This window comes from Petromyzon marinus, chromosome 69 (assembly GCF_048934315.1).
Source record: "Petromyzon marinus isolate PM22_M1 ecotype Great Lakes invasive population chromosome 69, UKy_Petmar_22M1.pri1.0, whole genome shotgun sequence".
NCBI lineage: Eukaryota > Metazoa > Chordata > Hyperoartia > Petromyzontiformes > Petromyzontidae > Petromyzon > Petromyzon marinus.
This window is the reverse complement of record NC_133735.1, coordinates 2,744,500-2,763,402: the sequence shown is the minus strand read 5'-3', so window position 1 is coordinate 2,763,402 and position 18,903 is coordinate 2,744,500. Positions and strand designations below refer to the sequence as shown.

At 56.2% G+C, this 18,903-nt stretch overlaps 1 protein-coding gene across 2 annotated transcripts in view; it reads left to right on the top strand.

The window, feature by feature from the left end:
• The window catches only part of CMIP (c-Maf inducing protein), a 128,043-nt gene that overhangs the window by 6,403 nt on the left and 102,737 nt on the right, over window positions 1-18,903 (top strand). The window lies entirely within an intron of this gene.

Below are 18,903 nucleotides of genomic sequence, written 5' to 3'. Positions count from 1 at the left end.
GATGACGATGATGATTTAAAAATGCGTAGCTCTCGGTGGCTCGCTAATATCGGAACGAAGGAAGAGCGTTCCAGACGGCCGCGGCGAAAGCTCGTTCCGTAAGCGCCGCGCGACGATGCGGTGACCGCCGCCGTTTTCGTTTGACGGCCCGGCCAGAAGCCGCCGCCGCCGCCGCTACGAGGATGAGCGGAGTTGGCGTGGCGACGACGACGACGACGGTTCACGGCTCCTTGACATTGCCGGCGACGAGGTGTCGTGGGTTCGTTTGTAGCGGTGAGACGCTTTGCACTGGGCAGCGGAGCAGGACGCGCGCGACCTCCCGGCGCCTTCGTTCGGAGACGATGGGAAGCCAACCTCGGCTCGTCGGGCACCGGGCGGACAACGGCGTCGGATCTTGGCGGGCGTGGGCCGCGGCCGCGGCGGGGACGGTGGAAGGCGGCGGCGGCGGCGGTAGCGGACCGAGCGCCTCGCATTGCACCGTTCGGTTGTGTGCGTGCGGCTCTTTTCATCGACCGCACGCGGCTCCATCGAAGGGGCATAACGCGGAGGGGACATCCCATTGAGTGGGTACGCAAAGATCTGTCAGAACTTGACCTCTTCCCCGCCCCCCTTTCTCTGTACGCACGCGGACTTTTTACACCACCCCCCCCCCCCCACCACCACCACCACCCCACCTGGGTACGTACAGCTTGACGTACCCCCCCCCTCCCCCCGCTCCGAATCCTATAGAACGGCCGATATTGAATCCGCGCAGAAACGATCGAGGATTCATAATGTTAACGCGGTTTTTAAGCAAAACGGATAGTCCACCGCCCGGACTATCTCACTCATTTGAAGGCCAATGTAGACAAATGATTATCGAGGCTTCACCCCCCCCCCCCACCACCACCACCGCTCCCCCCCACCGTTTCCTATGCGTACGCACATTGTCAGTAGACCCCCCCCCCTCTCCCATGCGCAAGCGCGCGAATTTGGGTTACCCCCCCCCCCTCTCTCCCATGCGTACGTACTCAGCGGATGGTCCCAGAGCGCGCTGCTACAGCAGAAGTGGCAAACGGCAGCTATGAGCGTCTCCCGTTGCTGTGCCGAAAACTGTCGATATGTACGCGGCCCCGTATATATTTGTATGGGACCTCGTGTACTGCTCCGCTCCGCTCTGACACTGGTGGTGGGACAAGGCCACGCGGAAGGCGACGTCTCTGGTGTTGTAGGCCAGCGCCGTTTCAGAGACGGACGCAAATGTTATCCGAGCGCGTCTTCGCTTTGCAAGTTTTTCGTCACGCGCACGATGTGTGGTTAATGCAGGCTTGATGACTCTGCAATAGGCGCCTGGGTGTTTGTGGTGTTTGAACGTCTTATCGCCTCCTGTTTTAGCGCCAGATAGGGTAAAACCTCTTCTTATTTTTTTTTGTTCACACCACCCAAAGATGGACAAAGATCCCCCGTGTAGCCCTAACAGACTGTAGGGGCAAGTGCTGTTAGCGAGCAGCACCTGTGAAGTCCGGCACGGCACACGAGGTGGTGGGTGGCCAACACCACGCCCAGCTGCCTTTGTCTCCCCAGTGGCGATGTTTACTACAACACCGCACCAGGTACTAATTTGAGGCTGAGTCGACCTAGGGGGAGGCCCGGGACCGCTTTCAGATAATCGTCACCGGTGTTGGTGGCCGTGAACGGGAATTGAACCCGGGACGCCGAGTTTGTAGCGCTAACCGCTACCCTACCGCTCCCCACACACATACTTACACAATGACACACACACAAATACACATTCAGTTTCATGTATTAGGCATAGCCCTGTGAGCCATGTGGCTCTTGACTCAGGTGCAACCGCAACAAACTAAAACACGAACAAGAAAAACATCTTGAAGTGACTGCACGCAACAGAAAAATCTTGGAAAAAGTCAGAAAAAGTCTTCCAGAAAAAGCACCGCATTTCAACGCTGTGTGCAACAATCCCAGTGGGATGCAAGTCAAACAATAACAACCATAAGACAATTTAGATTAAAGTTATCAGGCTAACTCTGTACTACAACAAACAAACATGGCTAAACCAAAACGTTTAAAAAAATGCACTAAAATAAAGCTATAAAAACAATGTAACAGCGATCATCGGAACTGTGATTCAAATTTAACAATAAACGATCTACATAACATGTACGACCAAACTTTGCAGCCATAGCTGGCTGCATGAGTCATTCCTTAACAGCAGGAGTATCAGTAGCAGCATCAACATTTTTTCAATACACCTCTTAAAGATCAGCACACTATAATAAAAACTCAATATCGTACTTTGCAGCGGTCATCCGGACATATACATACATGCACACATAGACACGCTCGACTCTTTGCAGAACTCAGCGGCTACTTTTTGGCTTCTTGAGTCTCTTTCTTTCCAGATTGGCCACCGCTGGTGAAGGCGACTGCTCCAGACCGGAGATGGCGGTGGTGCTGGTGGGCGCTCTGCGAGAGGCAAAACCCAAACCCCGCCGCCGTCTTGATTGAAATTGCCCTAGCCGCGGTAGTTTGGACGGTCGCGGTGGCAGTGGCGGTGGTGTGGCGGGCGAATGTGTTGCGTCTCTGTGGACGTTTGGCACGGTGGGCGGCGCGGGTGGTGCATCTGCCTGCCGGTCGTCTCGGTCGGCCGACCCGTGGCACCTGCGGGGTCTGTCCCAGCGGGCGTTCGACACTCCACGCTCGGTGGCGAGCGGCGGTCGTTGTTGCGGGTGTCCGCCGTACGTAGCCAACGTAGCCAACATAGCCAACATAGCCAACGTAGCCAACCGCGGCCCAATTGGAACTAGGCACGGGTGGAGGTGCGATAGTCGCCCGGTGGGCCCGGTCGTTCTCATCGCCGGCGCTGCGTCACGGTGCTCCAGTTGTAAACGTCGCCGCGGCGTTCTGCTCGCCAACGCGCACAGCCGTTGTGTGCCGAGCTAGCGTCGCGAATTGGCTGGTGGTTGTCTTCCGTGTGACGAGCCTTGCTGCTAATTTGGCTGCGTCGGGCGATGGTGGTGGGTTGAACGACGACATTTCTACCCACGCGATCTAACCCCCCCCCTGAACAACAAACCCCTCTGTTACGCGGGACACTGCGGTGCCGTGGTGTCACGTTCAAAAGGGCATTGCATAGGGGGTGGAGGGGAGGTGGGGTAGCTATGAGATGTTGACTACCTCGCCCGGTATACAGGAGGTCGTGGGTTCGATCCCGACCCTGACAACGCCTGCTGCTGTATATTTGGAGTTTGCGTGTGGCTATGAGATGTTGACTACCTCGCCCGGTATACAGGAGGTCGTGGGTTCGATCCCGACCCTGACAACGCCTGCTGCTGTATATTTGGAGTTTGCGTGTGGCTATGAGATGTTGACTACCTCGCCTGGTGTACAGGAGGTCGTGGGTTCGATCCCGACCCTGACAACGTCTGCTGCTGTATATTTGGAGTTTGCGTGTGGCTATGAGATGTTGACTACCTCGCCTGGTGTACAGGAGGTCGTGGGTTCAATCCCGACCCTGACAACGCCTGCTGCTGTATATTTGGAGTTTGCGTGTGGCTAGGAGATGTTGACTACCTCGCCTGGTGTACAGGAGGTCTCTGGGTTTCTATGAGTGTGTGTCTCTGTGGGTCTCTATGGGTGTGTGTCTCTGTGGGTCTCTATGGGTGTGTGTCTCTGTGGGTCTCTGTGAGTGTGGGTCTCTGTGGGTGTCTATGAGTGTGGGTCTCTGTGGGTGTCTATGAGTGTGGGTCTCTGTGGGTGTCTATGAGTGTGGGTCTCTGTGGGTGTCTATGAGTGTGGGTCTCTGTGGGTGTGCGTCTCTGTGGGTGTGCGTCTCTGTGGGTCTCTGTGGGTCTCTATGGGTGTGGGTCTCTGTGGGTCTCTATGGGTGTGGGTCTCTGTGGGTCTCTGTGGGTCTCTTTGGGTGTGGGTCTCTGTGTGAAAATGAGGGTAGAAAGGAACTGCCGTTCATCATCATCAGATGCCCTTCTGCGGCCGTCTGGTAGTTCTTCTTTCCGATATTAGGAAGCCACTGGGAGCTAGGAACTTTTAACTCGTCGCCGAGATTGACACACTGATTTCTTTAAAACTGCTTTTGGTGTTTCGTTTGTTGTCCTTCCACCGCACCTCCAATTAGCGCGGTTGACTACATACGGTGCAAAATAAGTTCAACGTACACACAGACTCGCACAGAGATCCATAGACCCACACAAAGACCCGTAGACTCACACAGCAGAGACCCATAGACTCACACAGCAGAGGCCCATAGACTCACACAGAGACCCATAGACTCACACAGGGACCCGTAGACTCACACAGGGACCCATAGACTCACACAGGGACCCATAGACTCACACAGAGATCCCATAGACTCACACAGAGACCCATAGACTCACACAGAGACCCGTAGACTCGCACAGAGGCCCGTAGACTCGCACAGCAGAGACCCATAAACTCACACAGCAGAGACCCATAGACTCACACAGAGACCCATAGGCTCACACAGAGACCCATAGGCTCACACAGAGACCCATAGGCTCACACAGAGACCCATAGACTCGCACAGCAGAGACCCGTAGACTCGCACAGCAGAGACCCATAAACTCACACAGCAGAGACCCATAGACTCACACAGCAGAGACCCATAAACTCACACAGAGACACAGACTCACACAGAGACCCGTAGACTCACACAGAGACCCGTAGACTCACACAGGGACCCATAGTTTTCTGTCCTTCCCCGCACCTCCGATTAGCGCGGTTGACTACGTACGGTGCGGAGGAAGGTCAACATACATTGTTTTAAATGGCATAGAGGTACAAGGTGTATTACTGTATTGGTTGGCACATGCCATTAAATAGATTAGTAAAGGTGGCACGCGAATCCCGCTCACGGCCAACACCGGCGCACGATTTTCCGAACCGGTCCTGGGCCTCCTCGAGGTTGACTCGGCCTCAAATCGGTGACGTGGTGGTGCGGTGTGTCGCAGCAAACATCGTCACTGGGGGAGACAAAGGCGGCCGGGCGTGGTGCTGGCCACACCCACCCCCTCGTGTGCCGTGCCGGCCTTCATAGGCGCTCGTTAACAGCACTTGCCCCCTACATTCTGTTTCAGGCTACACGGAGGGGCGTTGGGGGGGGGGTGGGTGGGCGTGAGGGGAATCTCTGCCTTTGAGGTATTCGTAGGTACGTGGCATCGCTTTACTAAGGTGCCACTGCAACGTCACCCACCCCCACCCCACACACACACACAAATATCACGGCCACGCCCCCCCCCCCCCACACACACACCTCCACCCCACTCACCTGTGTACATCTGTACACTGCACTGTACACCCCGGTAGAATTCGGAGTGACTCAGCCGTCGGTTTTGACGTGTGCAGAAGAAACCCACTCGTTGCCCCAAGTCGCTCGCCTCCATTGTCTCTCTGCTACCCAAGGCCGCAGTGTCCCCGGGAGCTTCACTCGCCCAGTCACTCCAGTCGCTCGCTAAGTCACTCCAGGCAGTCGCTGAGTCACTCCTCCAGTCGCTAAGTTGCTCCTCCAGTCGCTGAGTCGCTCCTCCAGTCACTGAGTCGCTCCTCCACTCGCTGAGTCACTCCTCCAGTCGCTGAGTCACTCCTCCAGCCGCTGAGTCGCTCCTCCAGCCGCTGAGTCGCTCCTCCAGCCGTTGAGTCGCTCCTCCACTCGCTGAGTCGCTCCTCCACTCGCTGAGTCGCTCCTCCACTCGCTGAGTCGCTCCTCCAGTCACTGAGTCGCTCCTCCAGTCACTTGAGTCGCTCCTCCAGTCACTTGAGTCGCTCCTCCAGTCACTTGAGTCGCTCCTCCAGTCGCTGAGTCGCTCCTCCACTCGCTGAGTCGCTCCTCCAGTCGCTGAGTCGCTCCTCCAGTCGCTGAGTCGCTCCTCCAGTCACTGAGTCGCTCCTCCAGTCACTAAGTCGCTCCTCCAGTCACTTGAGTCGCTCCTCCAGTCACTTGAGTCGCTCCTCCAGTCGCTGAGTCGCTCATCCAGTCACTAAGTCGCTCCTCCAGTCGCTGAGTCCCTCCTCCAGTCGCTAAGTCACTCCTCCAGTCGCTGAGTCGCTCCTCCAGTCACTAAGTCGCTCCTCCACTCGCTGAGTCGCTCCTCCAGTCACTAAGTCGCTCCTCCACTCGCTAAGTCGCTCCTCCAGTCACTAAGTCGCTCCTCCAGTCGCTGAGTCGCTCCTCCAGTCGCTGAGTCGTTCCTCCAGTCGCTGAGTCGCTCCTCCAGTCGCTGAGTCGCTCCTCCAGCCGCTGAGTCGCTCCTCCAGCCGTTGAGTCGCTCCTCCAGTGGCTGAGTCGCTCCTCCAGTTGCTGAGTCGCTCCTCCAGTGGCTGAGTCGCTCCTCCAGTGACTGAGTCGCTCCTCCACTCGCTGAGTCGCTCCTCCAGTCGCTGAGTCGCGCCTCCAGTCGCTGAGTCGCTCCTCCAGCCGCTGAGTCGCTCCTCCAGCCGCTGAGTCGCTCCTCCACTCACTGAGTCGCTCCTCCAGTCGCTGAGTCGCTCCTCCAGTCGCTGAGTCGCGCCTCCAGTCGCCGAGTCGCTCCTCCAGTCGCCGAGTCGCTCCTCCAGTCGCCGAGTCGCTCCTCCAGTCGCCGAGTCGCTCCTCCAGTCGCTGAGTCACTCCTCCAGTCGCTGAGTCGCTCTTCCAGTCGCTGAGTCGCTCCTCCAGTCGCTGAGTCGCTCCTCCAGTCACTTGAGTCGCTCCTCCAGTCACTGAGTCGCTCCTCCAGTCACCGAGTCGCTCCTCCAGTCACCGAGTCGCTCCTCCAGTCCCTAAGTCACTCCTCCAGTTGCTAAGTCACTCCTCCAGTTGCTCGCTAAGTGACTCCTCCAGTCGCTGAGTCACTCCTCCAGTCACTAAGTCGCTACTCCAGTCGCTGAGTCGCTCCTCCATTCGCTGAGTCGCTCCTCCAGTCGCTGAGTCGCTCCTCCAGTCACTAAGTCGCTCCTCCAGTCACTGAGTCACTCCTCCAGTCGCTAAGTCACTCCTCCAGTTGCCTAGTCACTCCTCCAGTTGCTCGCTAAGTGACTCCTCCAGTCGCTGAGTCACTCCTCCAGTCACTAAGTCGCTACTCCAGTCGCTGAGTCGCTCCTCCAGTCACTAAGTCGCTCCTCCAGTCGCTGAGTCGCTCCTCCAGTCGCTGAGTCGCTCCTCCAGTCGCTGAGTCGTTCCTCCAGTCGCTGAGTCGCTCCTCCAGTCGCTGAGTCGCTCCTCCAGTCGCTGAGTCGCTCCTCCAGTCACTAAGTCGCTCCTCCAGTCGCTGAGTCACTCCTCCAGTCACTAAGTCGCTCCTCCAGTCGCTGAGTCGCTCCTCCAGTCACTAAGTCGCTCCTCCAGTCACTAAGTCGCTCCTCCAGTGGCTGAGTCGCTCCTCCAGTTGCTGAGTCGCTCCTCCAGTGGCTGAGTCGCTCCTCCAGTGGCTGAGTCGCTCCTCCACTCGCTGAGTCGCTCCTCCAGTCGCTGAGTCGCTCCTCCAGTCGCTGAGTCGCGCCTCCAGTCGCTGAGTCGCTCCTCCAGCCGCTGAGTCGTTCCTCCAGTCGCTGAGTCGCTCCTCCACTCGCTGAGTCGCTCCTCCACTCGCTGAGTCGCTCCTCCAGTCACTAAGTCGCTCCTCCAGTCACTGAGTCGCTCCTCCAGTCACTTGAGTCGCTCCTCCAGTCACTGAGTCGCTCCTCCAGTCACCGAGTCGCTCCTCCAGTCACCGAGTCGCTCCTCCAGTCGCTAAGTCACTCCTCCAGTTGCTAAGTCACTCCTCCAGTTTCTCGCTAAGTGACTCCTCCAGTCGCTGAGTCACTCCTCCAGTCGCTCAGTCGCTACTCCAGTCGCTGAGTCGCTCCTCCATTCGCTGAGTCGCTCCTCCAGTCGCTGAGTCGCTCCTCCAGTCACTAAGTCGCTCCTCCAGTCACTGAGTCACTCCTCCAGTCGCTAAGTCACTCCTCCAGTTGCTAAGTCACTCCTCCAGTTGCTCGCTAAGTGACTCCTCCAGTCGCTGAGTCACTCCTCCAGTCACTAAGTCGCTACTCCAGTCGCTGAGTCGCTCCTCCAGTCACTAAGTCGCTACTCCAGTCGCTAAGTCACTCCTCCAGTCGCTGAGTCGCTCCTCCAGTCGCTGAGTCGCTCCTCCAGTCGCTGAGTCGTTCCTCCAGTCGCTGAGTCGCTCCTCCAGTCGCTGAGTCGCTCCTCCAGTCGCTGAGTCGCTCCTCCAGTCACTAAGTCGCTCCTCCAGTCACTAAGTCACTCCTCCAGTCACTAAGTCACTCCTCCAGTCGCTCAGTCGCTCTTCCAGTCACTCGCTAAGTGACTCCTCCAGTCGCTCGCTAAGTCGCTCCTCCAGTCGCTGAGTCACTCCAGTCACTAAGTGACTCCTCCAGTCGCTGAGTCGCTCCTCCACTCGCTGAGTCGCTCCTCCAGTCGCTCGCTAAGTCACTCCTCCAGTCGCTGAGTCGCTCCTCCAGTCGCTCGCTAAATGACTCCTCCAGTCGCTGAGTCGCTCCTCCACTCGCTGAGTCGCTCCTCCAGTCGCTCGCTAAGTCACTCCTCCAGTCGCTGAGTCGCTCCTACAGTCGCTCGCTAAATGACTCCTCCAGTCGCTGAGTCGCTCCTCCAGTCACTAAGTCACTCCTCCAGTCACTCGCTAAGTCGCTCCTCCACTCGCTGAGTCTCTCCTCCAGTCGCTGAGTCGCTCCTCCAGTCGCTAAGTCGCTCCTCCAGTCGCTCGCTGAGTCGCTCCTCCAGTCGCTGAGTCGCTCCTCCACTCGCTGAGTCGCTCCTCCAGTCGCTCGCTAAATGACTCCTCCAGTCGCTAAGTCACTCCTCCAGTCACTCGCTAAGTCACTCCTCCAGTCGCTCGCTAAGTCACTCCTCCAGTCGCTGAGTCGCTCCTCCAGTCGCTCGCTAAATGACTCCTCCAGTCGCTGAGTCGCTCCTCCAGTCACTAAGTCACTCCTCCAGTCACTCGCTAAGTCGCTCCTCCAGTCGCTCGCTAAGTCACTCCTCCAGTCGCTGAGTCGCTCCTCCAGTCGCTCGCTCATCAGTGGCCAGTCATCTCCGTGTCGCACTTTTGTAGCGACTACGACCATGGCTACGGGTTTGTTTTTGTGTCTGCGTTGAATTTACTTTCTCACCGTACTTACCCAGCCGTGCCAATCTGAGGGTACTGGTCGTTTGCGATAGGCAAGTCGCTTCTGAAAAAAGATCCGTCTAGCTCGGTGGCCTTTAACCCGGTGAAGTAAAAATGCCGTGAAAACCTTGGATTGCGAGCATAATAAGTTCCGGTGTTAAAAAAGCGCTCGTAATCCAAAGCACTCGTAAATCAAAGCGAATTTCCCCATTTGGAAGTAATGGAAACTCGAGATGATTCGTTCCACAACCCCAGGAAGTACCGTATTCGTATAAAAAAATTATTAATACAAACTACCTTTTTTACATATTTTTATTATTTCAATTTAATATAAAGTAATCACATTTATTAATGGCATTTAATCGTGGCTGTTGTGAGGGAGACGAGAGAGAGGAGAGGAGGAGGGTTATTATTTTATAGGACGACTTTCACTTGCAGTACAGTTACTAAAGAACAGTCACTACACTTGGACACAAAATTTAAAAAATGCTTGGCACACACACGTGGTCACAACACTATAGTACTATAGTAAACAGTATACACGTGGTCACAACACTATAGTACCGTAGTAAACAGTATACACGTGGTCACAACACTATAGTACTATAGTAAACAGTACACACGTGGTCACAACACTATAGTACTGTAGTAAACAGTATACACGTGGTCACAACGCTATAGTACTGTAGTAAACAGTACACACGTGGTCACACACCATAGTCCTGTAGTAAACAGTACACACGTGTTCACAACACTATAGTACTGTAGTAAACAGTACACGTGGTCACAACACTATAGTACTGTAGTAAACAGTATACACGTGGTCACAACACTATAGTACTGTAGTAAACAGTACACACGTGGTCACAACACTATAGTACTGTAGTAAACAGTATACACGTGGTCACAACACTATAGTACTGTAGTAAACAGTACACACGTGGTCACAACACTATAGTACTATAGTAAACAGTATACACGTGGTCACAACACTATAGTACTATAGTAAACAGTATACACGTGGTCACAACACTATAGTACTGTAGTAAACAGTACACACGTGGTCACAACACTATAGTACCGTAGTAAACAGTACACACGTGGTCACAACACTATAGTACTGTGGTAAACAGTATACACGTGGTCACAACACTATAGTACTGTAGTAAACAGTATACACGTGGTCACAACACTATAGTACTGTAGTAAACAGTACACACGTGGTCACAACACTATAGTACCGTAGTAAACAGTATACACGTGGTCACAACACTATAGTACTGTAGTAAAGAGTACACACGTGGTCACAACACTATAGTACTGTAGTAAACAGTATACACGTGGTCACAACACTATAGTACTGTAGTAAACAGTACACACGTGGTCACAACACTATAGTACTATAGTAAACAGTATACACGTGGTCACAACACTATAGTACTGTAGTAAACAGTATACACGTGGTCACAACACTATAGTACTGTAGTAAACAGTACACACGTGGTCACAACACTATAGTACTATAGTAAACAGTATACACGTGGTCACAACACTATAGTACCGTAGTAAACAGTATACACGTGGTCACAACACTATAGTACTGTAGTAAAGAGTACACACGTGGTCACAACACTATAGTACTGTAGTAAACAGTATACACGTGGTCACAACACTATAGTACTATAGTAAACCGTATACGCTCGCACGACTGAGACCGAGCACGGAAGACGATTACCCACAATGCCACACTGCTCGTATTGCAAGACCCTCGCTCGTTTATCAAATTAATATTTTATTTTAAAATGTTTTGCTCGTCTTGCGAAACACTCGCAGACCAAAGTTACTCGCAAATCCGCAAGGTTTCACTGTTGTTTAAATAGTCACTGCAGAAGGCCCCTCAGGCTTGATAAGTCACCGAACAGACGTTGCGACCACTCCCTTCTTAGCCGTTGGGTGGGTGTCGAGGAGGAGCCGGGTACCCCCTTCGCATCTGCCCAGCACAAAAGGCGGTGGTAAAAGCCCAAAGTGTGTGCACTAATCCCCATCTGTTCCACACTCTCGCACCCTTCTTAGCCGTGGGTGGGTGTCGAGGAGGAGCCGGGGTTTATGCAGGGCAGAGACATACATCACCGTCATCACCACATTGACCCTTCTCCAGCAGTGGATAGACCACGAGCGTTGATGTCTACGCCGAGAGACGGCGAGAGTGGGGACCACGTCGGGTTAGAGGCATCATCATGGACACACTAAAACAACCATTCTCCCCGCGTGGCCTCTAACAACAGACTGCTGGTTTCGGGGTGCCGTGAGCAAGCAGCGGCTGTGAAGGCCGGCACGGTGGCACACGAGGGGGGTGTGGGTGGCCAGCACCACGCCCGGCCGCCTTTGTCTCCCCCAGTGACGATGCTTTACTACCACGCCGCACCGGGTACACATTTGAGGCCGAGTCGACCTAGGGGAGGGCCCCGGGACCGGTTCAGATGATCAGTTCAGTTCAGTTGATTTTTGGTATAACCCTGTGAGCCATTCGGCTCTTGAATCGGGCGCAACCACAACAACAACAAAACAACAAAACAAATAAACACGAACAGGACAAATTCATCTTAAAGTGACTACTACTCTGTGTTGGCTGTGCAAACGGAAAATCCATGGGAGGAAATTTTTAAAAAAAAATCCTGGGCGTTGGCCGTGAGCGGGAATCGAACCCGTGTCGCCGGCTTCATGACCGCTGCGACCACCCCCCCCAACACACGGACGGACGAGCAGGTGGAGGACGTCAGTCAATCGCACGTGGAGGTTTTGGGGTGGCCAGCAACAGCAGCAGCAGCACCACCACCACCACGCACCACCAACACGCGCGTGCACGGGCGCGTTTTCGGACACCCCGTCCCACCCCGCCCGGTGTTACACTCTGCAGGCACACAGTTGGCTGGAAGTTTTCTCGTGACTGCAGTGATCTGCGCTGTCTTTTGTTTCATTTCGGCAAAGTCACGCGGGTAGAGATGAGATGGAATGAATCGCGACGTTCCCATCGCAACGCGCGAGCCATCGTCGTCATCAGGCGGTTCACAGTTTTTCATAGTTTTCATTTATGTTGGTATGGCCCTGTGTGAGCCATTCGGCTCTTGAATCGGGTGAACAAAAAAAACATCTTAAAGTGACTTTGTGTGACCGTGCAAAACAGAAAATACAGGAAAAAAAAACATCTAAATATTCCTGAAATATCACCGTATACACCAACGCTGTGTGCAAAAATCCCAGTGGGATGCAAGTCAACTAACAACAACAACAGCAACCACAAGACAACTAAGATTAAGGCCATCAGGCTAACTCCGTACTACAATAAACATTAACACGGCCAAAACAACAACAACAACAACAAAAAAAACGTTTTCGAAATCACCAATGTAACGGTGATCATAGGGACCCGTGACCGAATTTTTAACAATAAACTACGCAAATAAATTATACCACCAAAATCTAGAGCCATATTTTAGGCCACGGGTTCCATTCCCGCTCACAGCCACCAAACACCGGTGTGACGATTATCCGAACGGGTCCCGGGCCTCCCCCCCCCCCCTCCCCTGGGTCGACTCGGCCTCGAATGAGTGCCCGGTGCGGTGTGGTAGTAAACGTCACTGGGGGAGAGACAAAGGCGGCCGGGCGTGGTTGCTGGCCACCCACCCACCTCGTGTTGTGCACTTGCTGCTCGCTAACAGCACTTGCCCCTACAGTCTGTTAAGGCGATAACGGGGGGTCATCTTTCTTGCGTGTGCGCTGGAACTATTTGCCCGTTGGCGCCTGTCCCTCTGCGTCTTTGTCTGCGCCACGGTGGCTGGGAGATGTTGACTACCTCGCCTGGTATGCAGGAGGTCGTGGGTTCGATACCGGACCCTGACGATGCCCAGCTGCTGTTTTTTTGGAGTTTGCGTGTCTCTCTTATCATCATCATTATCATTATGGTGGCTATGAGATGTTTACTACCTCGCCTGGTATGCAGGAGGTCGTGGGTTCGATACGGGACCCTGACAATGCCTGCTGCTGTTTTTTTGGAGTTTGCGTGTCTCTCATCATCATCATTATCATTACGGTGGCTATGAGATGTTGACTACCTCGCCTGGTACACAGGAGGCCGTGGGTTCGATACCGGACCCTGACGATGCCCAGCTGCTGTTTTTTTGGAGTTTGCGTGTCTCTCTCATCATCATCATCAAGGTGGTGAGGAGATGTTGACTACCTCGCCTGGTATGCAGGAGGTCGTGGGTTCGATACCGGACCCTGACGATGCCCAGCTGCTGTTTTTTTGGAGTTTGCGTGTCTCTCTCATCATCATTACGGTGGCTATGAGATGTTTACTACCTCGCAAGGTATACAGGAGATCGTGGGTTCGATACCGGACCCTGACGATGCCCAGCTGCTGTTTTTTTGGAGTTTGCGTGTCTCTCTCATCATCATCATCATCAAGGTGGTGAGGAGATGTTAATTATCTCGCGGGGTGTACAGGAGGTCGTGGGTTCGATCCTGGCCACTGACGCCTGCTGCTGCTGTATATTTGGAGTCTGTGCGTCTCTCTCTCTCTCCCCGTGGTGGTCTCGTGGATTTTTCTCCGGGTCCTCCGGTTTTTCCCTCTCCATTTAGAATCGACGTCCACGCCTTCAGGGTATTTGGCTGCTATAAATTTCCACGCGATGATGATGATGATGAGCCACTTCGTTGAGCTGCTTTCATTTGCGATGGCCCAGGTGGCATCTGAGAAAAGGGCTACGTAGCTCAGTGGTAAGGGGGCCTTACCTGGTAAAATGAAAAATAGTTGAGTTTAGTGATTGTCCGGCCACGTTCGCTGAAGCGTGTGGGGGAGAGTGGTGAGTGGTCTGGTGTTGTGTGTGGGGGTGAGTGGTGAGTGGTCTGGGTTGTGTGTGGGTGTGAGTGGTCTGGTGTTGTGTGTGGGGGTGAGTGGTGAGTGGTCTGGTGTTGTGTGTGGGGGTGAGTGGTGAGTGGTCTGGGTTGTGTGTGGGTGTGAGTGGTCTGGTGTTGTGTGTGGGGGTGAGTGGTGAGTGGTCTGGGTTGTGTGTGGGTGTGAGTGGTCTGGTGTTGTGTGTGGGGGTGAGTAGTGAGTGGTCTGGTGTTGTGTGTGGGGGTGAGTGGTGAGTGGTCTGGGTTGTGTGTGGGTGGTCTGGTGTTGTGTGTGGGGGTGAGTGGTGAGTGGTCTGGTGTTGTGTGTGGGGGTGAGTGGTGAGTGGTCTGGTGTTGTGTGTGGGGGTGAGTGGTCTGGTGTTGTGTGTGGGGGTGAGTGGTGAGTGGTCTGGTGTTGTGTGTGGGGGTGAGTGGTCTGGTGTTGTGTGTGGGGGTGAGTGGTGAGTGGTCTGGTGTTGTGTGTGGGGGTGAGTGGTGAGTGATCTGGTGTTGTGTGTGGGGGTGAGTGGTGAGTGATCTGGGTTGTGTGTGGGTGTGAGTGGTGAGTGGTCTGGTGTTGTGTGTGGGGGTGAGTGATTTGGTGTTGTGTGTGGGGGAGAGTGGTCTGGTGTTGTGTGTGGGGGTGAGTGGTGAGTGGTCTGGTGTTGTGTGTGGGGGTGAGTGGTGAGTGATCTGGGTTGTGTGTGGGGGTGAGTGGTCTGGTGTTGTGTGTGGGGGTGAGTGGTGAGTGGTCTGGTGTTGTGTGTGGGGGTGAGTGGTGAGTGGTCTGGTGTTGTGTGTGGGGGTGAGTGGTGAGTGATTTGGTGTTGTTTGGGGTTGAGTGGTGAGTGATTTGGTGTTGTTTGGGGTTGAATGGTGAGTGATTGGTGTTGTGTGTGGGGGTGAGTGGTGAGTGATTTGGTGTTGTGTGCGATGTCTGGATTTTGGTGCAGATGAATGCTGTTGTGGGTGAGTGCCTGCGTTGGATGTCTGGGTGGGTGCTTCGGGTGACAATGAGTCTCTTGCTTGGTGAGTGGGTGGGTGTATGAGTGGTGGGCGCTTCCGTTGCCTGGGTGAGTGTGGGTGGGTGGTGGTTGCCTCCGTTGCCTGGGAGGCTGCCGTGTGAGGCTCCGCGTTGCCCAGATGGGGCAGGTTGCCTGGTCCCTGTGCCCGTCATAGCTCTGCTGTTGCATCCCAAAGGTAGCCAATCGCATTCCCCGAGTCTCCTTCAACGGAATCTTTATTTTTTTTTATTTTTCCCGCGAGGTGTTGCCGTGCTTTTCTAAGCGGAGCGTACAATGTGTTCGGCTACAAAGCCTTGATGGGCAGGCGGGTGGGTGGATTGGTGGATGTGTGTGGGTTGGTGAACGGGTGGGCGGGTGAGTGGGCGGGTGGGCGGGTGAGTGAGCGGGTGGTGAGCGGGTGGGCGGGTGAGTGAGCGGGTGAGCGGGTGGGTGGGCGGGTGAGTGAGCGGGTGAGCGGGTGGGCGAGTGAGTGAGCGGGTGAGTAAAGGAGTGAGCGGGTGAGCGGGTGAGTGAACGGGTTAGCGGGTGAGTGAACGGGTGAGCCGGCGAGTGAGCCGGTGAGTGAGCGGGTAAGTGAACGAGTGAACGGGTGAGCGGGTGAGTGAATGGGTGAGCGCGTGAGCGAACGGGTGAGCGCGTGAGCGAACGGGTGAGCGCGTGAGCGAACGGGTGAGCGCGTGAGCGAACGGGTGAGCGCGTGAGCGAACGGGTGAGCGCGTGAGCGAACGGGTGAGCGCGTGAGCGAACGGGTGAGCGGGTGAGCGAACGGGTGAGCGTTGCCTGGTGGGCGAGCGAGCGGGCGGGCGGGCGGGCGGCCGGCCGGCCCGGGCGCGTCCGGCGCGGTCCTCGGCAGTCCCAGAGATGAGCGTAGCGGGCGGCGTCCTGTCCGGCGGAGCAACGCCGCTCTCTGCATGATGAATGCCAGATGCACTCTGGGGGGGGGAGTGACTCGAGCGGAGCCAGCGAATGGGAGCGAGAGAGGTTGCTGCGAGCTGGCATTTCACAAAGGTCACACTCCAAGCCGGACTCCTCATCCATCCCCTCACCCATCCCCTCACCCATCCCTCACCCATCCTTCACCCATCCTTCACCCATCCCTCACCCATCCCCTCACCCATCCCCTCACCCATCCCCTCACCCATCCCCTCACCCATCCCCTCACCCATCCCTCACCCATCCTTCACCCATCCCCTCACCCATCCCTCACCCATCCCTCACCCATCCCTCACCCATCCTTCACCCATCCCTCACCCATCCCTCACCCATCCCCTCACCCATCCCCTCACCCATCCCTCACCCATCCCTCACCCATCCTTCACCCATCCTTCACCCATCCCTCACCCATTCCTCACCCATCCCCTCACCCATCCCTCACCCATCCTTCACCCATCCCTCACCCATCCCCTCACCCATCCCTCACCCATCCCCTCACCCATCCCTCACCCATCCCCTCACCCATCCCCTCACCCATCCCCTCACCCATCCCCTCACCCATCCCCTCACCCATCCCCTCACCCATCCCCTCACCCATCCCTCACCCATCCCTCACCCATCCCTCACCCATCCCTCACCCATCCTTCACCCATCCCCTCACCCATCCCCAACCCATCCCCTCACCCCATCCTTCACCCATCCCCTCACCCATCCCTCCACCATCCCCTCACCCATCCCTCACCCATCCCCCCACCCATCCCTCACCCATCCCTCACCCATCCACCCATCCATCCATCCCTCATCCATCCCTCCCCCATCCCCTCACCCATCCCCTCACCCATCCCTCCACCGATCAATGACCCACCCATCCCTCACCCATCCCCCCCATCCCCTCACCCATCCCCTCACCCATCCCCTCACCCATCCCTCACCCATCCCTCACCCATCCCTCACCCATCCCTCCACCCATCCCTCAAAGATCAATGAAAGATAAATGAAAAGATAAATGAACCGATCCCTGACCCATCCCTACCCCATCCCTCACCCATCCCCTCACCCATCCCCTCACCCATCCCTCACCCATCCTTCACCCATCCCTCACCCATCCCTCACCCATCCTTCACCCATCCCCTCACCCATCCCTCACCCATCCCCTCACCCATCCCCTCACCCATCCCCTCACCCATCCTTCACCCATCCCCTCACCCATCCCCTCACCCATCCCCTCACCCATCCCTCACCCATCCCTCACCCATCCCTCACCCATCCCTCACCCATCCCTCACCCATCCCTCACCCATCCCCTCACCCATCCCCTCACCCATCCCCTCACCCATCCCTCACCCATCCCTCACCCATCCCCTCACCCATCCCCTCACCCATCCCCTCACCCATCCCCTCACCCATCCCTCACCCATCCCTCACCCATCCCTCACCCATCCCTCACCCATCCCTCACCCATCCCTCACCCATCCTTCACCCATCCCTCACCCATCCCTCACCCATCCCCTCACCCATCCTTCACCCATCCCTCACCCATCCCTCACCCATCCCCTCACCCATCCCCTCACCCATCCCTCACCCATCCCCTCACCCATCCCCTCACCCATCCCCTCACCCATCCCCTCACCCATCCCCTCACCCATCCCCTCACCCATCCCCTCACCCATCCCTCACCCATCCCCTCACCCATCCTTCACCCATCCTTCACCCATCCCTCATCCATCCCTCACCCATCCCTCACCCATCCCTCACCCATCCCCTCACCCATCCCCTCACCCATCCCCTCACCCATCCCTCACCCATCCCTCACCCATCCCTCACCCATTCCTCACCCATCCCCTCACCCATCCCTCACCCATCCCCTCACCCATCCCTCACCCATCCCTCACCCATCCCTCACCCATCCCTCACCCATCCCCTCACCCATCCCTCACCCATCCCCTCACCCATCCCTCACCCATCCCCTCACCCATCCCTCACCCATCCTTCACCCATTCCTCACCCATTCCTCACCCATCCCCTCACCCATCCCTCACCCATCCCTCACCCATCCCCTCACCCATCCCCTCACCCATCCCCTCACCCATCCTTCACCCATTCCTCACCCATCCCCTCACCCATCCCTCACCCATCCCTCACCCATCCCTCACCCATCCTTCACCCATCCCTCACCCATCCCCTCACCCATCCCCTCACCCATCCCTCACCCATCCTTCACCCATCCCTCACCCATCCCCTCACCCATCCCCTCACCCATCCCCTCACCCATCCCCTCACCCATCCTTCACCCATCCCTCACCCATCCCTCACCCATCCTTCACCCATCCCTCACCCATCCCCTCACCCATCCCCTCCACCCATCCCCTCACCCATCCTTCACCCATCCCTCACCCATCCCCTCACCCATCCTTCACCCATCCCTCACCCATCCCTCACCCATCCCTCACCCATCCCTCACCCATCCCTCATCCATCCCTCACCCATCCCTCACCCATCCCCTCACCCATCCCCTCACCCATCCTTCACCCATCCCTCACCCATCCCTCACCCATCCCTCACCCATCCCTCAACCATCCCTCACCCATCCCCTCACCCATCCTTCACCCATCCCTCACCCATCCCCTCACCCATCCCCTCACCCATCCCCTCACCCATCCCCTCACCCATCCCTCACCCATCCCCTCACCCATCCTTCACCCATCCTTCACCCATCCCTCACCCATCCTTCACCCATCCCTCATCCATCCCTCACCCATCCCTCACCCATCCCCTCACCCATCCCCTCACCCATCCCTCACCCATCCCTCACCCATCCTTCACCCATCCTTCACCCATTCCTCACCCATCCCCTCACCCATCCCTCACCCATCCCCTCACCCATCCCTCACCCATCCCTCACCCATCCCTCAC